General features: G+C 37.0%; 1 pseudogene; it reads right to left on the reverse strand.

Annotated features, from left to right (window-relative positions):
* Nucleotides 1-647: 647 nt before the first annotated feature.
* On the reverse strand, nucleotides 648-5459 carry LOC137747164 (disease resistance protein RUN1-like; annotated as a pseudogene).
* Between the last annotated feature and the right edge of the window lie 2550 nt (nucleotides 5460-8009).

An 8009-nucleotide genomic window follows, 5' to 3' on the forward strand; every position in this document is an offset into this window, starting at 1 on the left:
AGTTAATACATCAGCCTGTTATGTTATTTTGTCTCAACTGTTTAATATGCAATATACCCGTTGATAGTTTTCTGACATTGAAATTCCATTAGGCACTAAAGTAAATTTGTTTGTTATCCAAAGGGGCCGGCAAAGAACATTGAAATGAATTTGTAAATCATACTTGTAAAAAATCTATGTTGCCATGTTTACTTTGAGATGTAGGGCAGTTCTGGTATAAAAAATCTTCTACTTGTAGTCATGCTCATCTATAAATTCATTGCAGTTAAATGTCCCATGGATTTTACAATTTCCTTAGTGCTATTTTACTTCTCAAACGAGGTACAAATTCATTGTTTGAGGAAGGATGCATTCTGTTAATTTGATACCATATTTGAACAATATTTTGCATCGTTTGTGGTGTTTACTTCAATTTTCATTTTGGATGACTCTGAGTTTTACCAGCAGTTACTGAAAAGAATTTTTTGAGACAATTGACCCAGCATCTTCTGGTAAAATTATTAGGGCATCTCATACGTAATACATGATTGCATTTCAATGTGATATACTGTTTATCCAAATCTATAAGCGTTTCGGTAAATCAAAACAGTCAGATTGCATTTAAAAATTGTGGCTTTTGAAATTGTTTATGATTGTATACGCCCAAGTGATGCCGGATATCCCTGTTAATTTTCTTTTGCATGAGGTCGTAAGCAATCAGTGGCAGGGAAGAAAAATTTGGTAACGCTAATGCCATAATGTACACAATATTTGATGATGCTGAAGACATTTGAACTTGATATCTAATAGGATAGCAAGGGTCTTTCATATCCCAAGCGGTTAACATGGCTTAGTTATGAACTCCCAAGTCTTGTGTTTGAAGGCAGAGAACATCTTGAAGACAAGGTGATAATGTAGAGATGTCTGTATCTAGTAAAATTAATAACTCATGTAGGGCTTTTTGACTACTGTCGCTTCTTTTTCTGAGAGATGGAGGGCCGAACGATTTGAGTTAGCGTGAGAAGGAAGACGGCAGCAGTGACTAGCCCCCTCCATCCTCCCAGATGGCAGTTATTGCCTCTGGCACTCGCTGCTGCAATTTTGTGATCAAGATCGCTCTGTTGCTCTTCTTCTTTGTCTGAAAAACATACAAATAACAGAAAATTTTGAGACAACTTAAATGAAATGAATACGGGCAGACCGCTTTAATGGAGCATAATTTACCTGAGTCCATGATGAGGGTATTCAACCATTTCGGCCTACAGAAATCAACATTTTTCATTTCTGCTTCACTGAACCAGGATAACAAGTACATTCCTGATATGTGTTCCAGCGGTGACAAATCTCCACCGATGACAAATGGATCATTAGGATCTGGAGTGGTGTTGTGTTTGGTACTCATCTTGTCTTGGTGCTCTTGCACAAGCTCCACACCAAATTCCTTTACCCGAAAAGTCTCAAAATGTTCCATCGTCATTACGGAAACAACCTCTTCTTCCCTCGTCATTACGGAAACAACCACTTCATCTCCACATTCTAATATTATTGTTTCATTGTCCAATGTCCAATGGCTCAACCATGTCACATCTCCTCCTCTCACTCCTTGACCACGGCAGAATCTTGTGCCATAGACCCACTTCAGACCCTTGCTCTTGTTGCTCACTTCAATACTCATTAGTGGAGAACGACAATAAGCCGCACCCCAAACCACCTTGATTGCATAGGTAGCAAAGATGTTCAAGCCTCGAATTTTGTGACTTGCAAGAAAAGGCACAATAAAAGAAATTGAGGACTTGGTACTTTTATGGCTAAACCGACCAGGAACCTCATTCCCAGCAAAAAATACGTTGTATATACCATGTTGATGCAGTCCCTGTGTACATGGCATGGAAACGACTATATTAGGCAACTCTTTCCGATGTGTGTGTGTGTGTGTGACAGAGAGAGAGAGAGAGAGAGAGAGAGAGGCACCTGAACGGGACTCCAAATCCAATCAACTCTGCCAATAGGTTTAAAATTTTGCAAGCCGAAACGTTTCCTCATTTCCAAGTTGTGCAAGCTGAAAAGTTTCATCATTTCCACATCAACTCTGCCAATAGGTTCTAACTTGTGATAGTACTCCCACTCAAGTACATTGTGGTTCGCACCCTCATAGGTCAATGCTCTCAACTCATTGGCTTGATATGTTATAGTTTTTAATGATATGCAACCATGAACAGTAAGCAATCCAACTTTTGGCAGCCCCACAACTGATTCGAGCCTCTTACATCTTGATAAAGAGAGAACAATGAGCCTCCTCAAACCTTTGATGAAAACAGGTAGCCTAGAAATTGGACTATCATCTAAATATAGATATTGCAACAAGGATAGATTACTTAAATCCGTAGCAAAGGCATCATCAGAAAGATTGCACCCACTAAGGTTTAACCTTACTAAAGAACATGGCAAATAAGTCAAGATACTCGAACTTGTACCAGGCCGTAATTCACTTAGAATACCATCTGTTTCGAGAACTTTCACAGATTCCATCTTCTTCGTCATCTCATCAAGATTTGAGCAACCAGATAAATTGATTGTTTCAAGTGATTTTAGCATGCCCATGTTAGGAAGCATCCTAAGATTCTTGCAATCCTCCATATTCAAGTACACAAGTCTCTCTAGGTTTCCAATGGATTCATGAACATCAAGCAGGCTTTCGCAATCTACAAGAATCAATTCCTCTAGATTGGGGCAGTATGAGAAGTCCATGGTTTGACTAAGGCCATGAGAATGGCTCACATCAAGGATCTTCAATGAAGGAAGAAACTGCAGGAAAAAAAATTAAAAAAAAAAGAAAAAAAAAAAAGAGAAATAATATTTGTGGGAGTTAATTCTAACATATGCAATTTAGTCAACGAATCAAAACTTAAAAAAGCAAAAGAAAGAAAATGAATTGAGATGCGTAGAGTAACATACCTTTGTTCCTTTGTAGACTTGTGTCAAGCTACTATATTGCATTTCAAGAACAATTAGGCACTCCAAAGGAAAATCAATGGGTATAGAATCCAAAGGAAATTCAGGCCAACACAACCATCTTAATCCTGTAGGGAAATTTGCGTAACATCCCTCTAGCCGTACACGTCTAAGATGGAGTAGTTGTAATTTGTGCATCCTTTCAAATGCATTGGTTTCAAAGACTGTCTCATTTGTGTTTATTGGACTGTTTGCAGGATGCCAATGCGTGTCCAGGAAAAGACCTTGGATTGTTTGTGTACCCTAAAGAAAAAAGGGAACAACATTAATATGGATAATTTTCACAAGAAGAGAAAAACATATATATATATATATATATATCTATATCTATATCTAAAAGGCATGTTTCTACATAGTCTTTTCCCTCAGTACTTGCAAGGAATCCTTATGACGCCATAGTCTACTACGTTTCTCAGGCTCTTCTGATTCTAGGCAAACTATTTCTCTTCCCATATCACGAATCAGATCGTGCATGTTCACCTTGTCGTGTTTATCAATTTTCACCAAGCATCTATCAATGAGATTTTGAATGCCAACAGTTGTATAGAAATCACATCCATCTAGTATTCTAACAATGTAGTTTTTGTCCCTTCCTATTAGGAAACAAGCAATGTGGAGGAATAATTTCCGATCATGGTCATCTTGTAAACTGTCATAGCTTATTCTTAGTTTATTCATGATTTCGCCATTAGGAATAACTTTTAGCTTCTCCAATGCACTTTCCCACACACCCATACTTTCGCCTAACAGAGAAGAACCCAAAACTTGAAGAGCTAATGGAAGTCCTCCAGCATGTTGCACTAGCTTTTTTGAATATTCCATGTAACCTTCAGGGGGATGGTCCTGGCCAAACGCATGCCAGCTTAAGAGCTCCAACGATTCATCGTAATCCAAAGTTTCAACTCTGTGGACCTTAGTAACTTGATGTGCCTTTAGCAACCTTTCACGCCTTGTTGTTATGATTATTTTACTTCCGGGATAAAACCAATCTTTCATCGGTAGTACTGCATCTAATTGGTCCATATGGTCTACATCATCAAGAACAAGAAGAACTCTTCTAGAGCTTATGGCTCTTTCAATCTTACTTATTCCTTCACTGACGTTGTGCACTTTCTCCTTCTTCCCCTTCAAAATATCATAAAGAAGTTGCATTTGCATTTGAACTAACCCGTTCGGTTGACTTGCCGTTTCTCTGATATTTTCAACAAAGCTGCTCCCTTCAAAACTTGTAAAATTTGAATTGTAAACATATTTAGCAAGTGTTGTCTTCCCAATTCCAGACATCCCATGCACAGCAACTATACCAACATCAGTTGATCCATCTTGTAACCACAAATTGATGTTTTTGACTCGAGATTGGATTCCAATCAAGTTGGATTCAACAGCCAAGGGTGTGCGAATTAGCTTGTCACCAATCACCTTGACAATTTTTGTGATAAACTTTGACTCGTACCTACGAATTTGCAAAAAAATGAAATATAAATCAAACATGTTGTCTACCTAAGAAAGTTACAAAGGTAACAACCGGAAGGATGCTAAACTTACACATTATTTTGACAGCACAACTTAATTAGCTAAAAATAAAAATGAAACTTTGTTGACAACATGAAACAAGGGAAAACGAAATTATGAAAGTTATTATATGCACTTTTGGTAAAAGAATTATTGTATACACAGAGGATTCGAACTAAGAGGGGATTCGAACTCGACACCTGTAAAACACATGGGTTTAGAGAGATAAGAACAAATTGTTCAGAAAAAGGAAGGCAAAGCAAATTTTTGGTTAAAAATAAATTAACCTTCCAATATTGACGCTAGAAAGATAAAAGAGGGCAAATGAAAGTTACCCATCAGCTTGATTCATCCCTGCTAGATCAGCAAGCTCTGCAAGTGCCTCCCTCCATCCCCGCACCTTATTCGGCGACTGAGTTTTCTCGTGTCTTGCAAATGCTTTTCCGATGCTTCCCGTCTGCTTCCTCAAATGGGATGGATCGACATCGTAGAAGACTGGTAATACTACATGGTCCGAGGTAGTCCTCTTGCGTTCAAGGATCATGACAGGCTCATCAAGGCACCATCTGGATGACGCGTAATCTTTCGAAAACACGACAACAGACGTTCGTGATTGCCGGATTGCTTTCTGTAGTCCTGGCTTGATATCTTCTCCTCTCTCAAGTTCGTCGTCATCTCGGAAGGTGAGAAATCCTGCGTTGTTCAAGGCTGTGTAGAGGTGGTCGGTAAAAGTCCTGCGAGTGTCTTCACCTCTGAAACTCAAGAAAACATCGTAACGGTAACCCCAATGAGTGTTGGAATCAGAGGATGTTCCTTGAGCTGCTCTCACAAGCGCCATAGTTTACGATCGATGAACAAACAAAATAAATGCCGTGTCTTTGCCAGGGAGATATTTAAGGCTCTATTTAGTAATTAGTTGGCTCATTCCTATCTACTTCCTGGAAAAATTGCAAATGAAAACTCGTCTCATATTTTTGTAATTGACTCGTTTTAGTCAAAGCAAAATTAGTTGGGTCGTTTTAGTCAAAGCAATTATTATTAATTGGGGCGTTTCAGTCAAGCAGATGAAAATAAATGCTGTGTCTTTGCCAGGGAAATATTTAAGGCGCTAATTAGTTGGCTCATTCTATATATACTAAATGCCGGTGGAAAAGTACTGTTTATTAACAGTGTCGTTCCGGTTTTGCCCCTGATCTAACACCCATTTTTTTGGCATATTGAAGATGCTACATGAAATGTCGTTTTTACCCCTTTCCTTCATCCTTTTTTTTTCTCACGTGTTGCTCGGCTTGGCCGTTTTGCCCTTTTGATTCTAGGTATTTGTTTCCTTTTTCTCTTCTGACTTCCCCTGGCATGCTTACCTGCTATGCCTCACGCCATCTCACCTTCGAAACACAATAAAAAATTATAAATAAATTAGATTGCATGCACAAAATAATTGTTAAAAATTTTAAAAAACCCACCTGTCTCCCGTTGGCTTTTGGTTATTTTATTTCTTGGTTTTGCTCCTTTTTTTGTCTTCCACGTCGGGCTTGGTGGCAAACAACATATTAAAAAATTATAAAAAAAATTAGATCATGGACAAAACAATTATTAAAAATTGAGATATTTGTGCCCTTTTTCTCTCCTGACTTCTCCTCCCATGGTGCCCTGCATCCCTGTCATGTCATGTATGATTGCCTTATGGGAGGTGAGGATTGATTGTGCCTGTCATGTCGCCTGTTGCATGGTAGGTGAGCATTGATTGTGCCACGTGTTGGTGATCGTGTTGTATACTTTTTATGGTTTATATTGGTTCCCGGTTCCTTTTCTGTTTCAGCTTAGTGTCCTTTATGTTTCCTCATTTGTGCAATGAAAAGTCGATTATGCCCTTTTGTTGGGTGCTATCTTCTTTATTTCTTTTCCTCAGAGTTTAAGCGGCTGTTTCCCAGGCCACGTGTCAGTCATCGCCACCCTGCTTTTTGAAGCTACTAGAAGGGTCTTCAATCTATATCTTCCTGTGTCTGTCCGTTTCGATTTCGATTCCATCGTCTAAAAAGGCAATTTGGAATTTTTTTGGCTGTTGTCGAGAAACCAATCGTGCCGTTTTAGGTGTGTTTTTTCATCCGCATCTTATTTCCTGTTTGGTTAGCAAGAATTATTTATTTAATTGATTAGTGTAAAAGTCAAGTCTTGCCGTTTTAATTGATTAGGATTTAACATTAGGGGTGTCATATTGATTAAAATCCTCTGTTTAATGTACATATGTCCAGGGAAGTTATTATCTGAGTCAATTCCTGGAGGTGGATAAATATAGATTACTCTACAATTTGATCAGTTAACGAAAACTGTACAATGAAATACTACTTACAAAAATGGCCAGTAGTTTCTATTCTACAGTTTGGCAATGGATTTTAGTGGATTTAGTTTGTCAATGGATTTGTAGGCAATTACGTGTAGTGTGTAATACGACTGGCTTGATAAATTATGAACAATGTTAATATTGTCTACTAACTGAAAGGATTTCATTGTCTAAATTTTTTTGAAATCTTTTACCCTTTTAAATTTCGTTCATCCCCTGACAATTTCTGGCTTTACCACCATTTGGAATGGTTTAGAATTTTCAATTTAGAGCTGGAAATAAGTAGTGAATTATAATAACTACGATTTCTCTCAATTTAGAGCTCTATTAATTACATGGTTGGGAAAATTTAAGGGTTTAAAATTTTCAAAACACTTGTTCCTATCTACTTCCTGGAAAAATTGCAAATGCAAACTCGCCTCATCTTTTTGTAATTGACTCGTTTTAGTCAAAGCAAAATTAGTTGGGTTGTTTTAGTCAAGCAAATGAAAATGCGTCTTAAAGCATTTCTAATAGAAATGTCAAAAGATAAATGTCAAATGTTAATTTGATGGTTGATATGCCAATATCGTATTTTCTCCTCTTTTTTTTTTTCCCTTTTCCAATCAATGTGATTTTTTTGTTATAAATGACATTTGTATAACTCTTTTTAAAAAGAAACCCATTAAAATAAATTTTCAAGGTCTATAATTGATGCATTAATGGATTCAGACAATAAAATAATTAAAAATTATTTGACATCACTTTTTCTTATATGTCAAATTTGATATGAAAACTCATATGTCAATCCACATAGGATTGACATATTGTTTGGAGCTTGCTCCTACTTTTAAATTTGATTACATAGCATTCGAATTAAAATTTGACATCTTATTTGGAAATAATTTTATCTTTTTGCATGGTTGAAGACAGAGACCCAATACAACTTAATTATTTGTGTAGTTTTTTGTCCACTGCTTACTAAAAAAAATGTAAATTAGAACTGATTTATTTATATTTTTTGAAAACAAGTATGATATTCATTTTATAAGGGAACAACGTACAATCAATGGAAAATGTGCTAATAATGGGCCTCGATAAAAACCTTCCCGGGGAAACCCGAATGAAGGGAAAAAAAGTATCTCGCACCAAACAAAATTAAGCATTAGAAATATCCTCCAAAATA

The sequence above is a fragment of the Pyrus communis genome, chromosome 10 (genome assembly GCF_963583255.1).
Source record: "Pyrus communis chromosome 10, drPyrComm1.1, whole genome shotgun sequence".
Taxonomy (NCBI): domain Eukaryota; kingdom Viridiplantae; phylum Streptophyta; class Magnoliopsida; order Rosales; family Rosaceae; genus Pyrus; species Pyrus communis.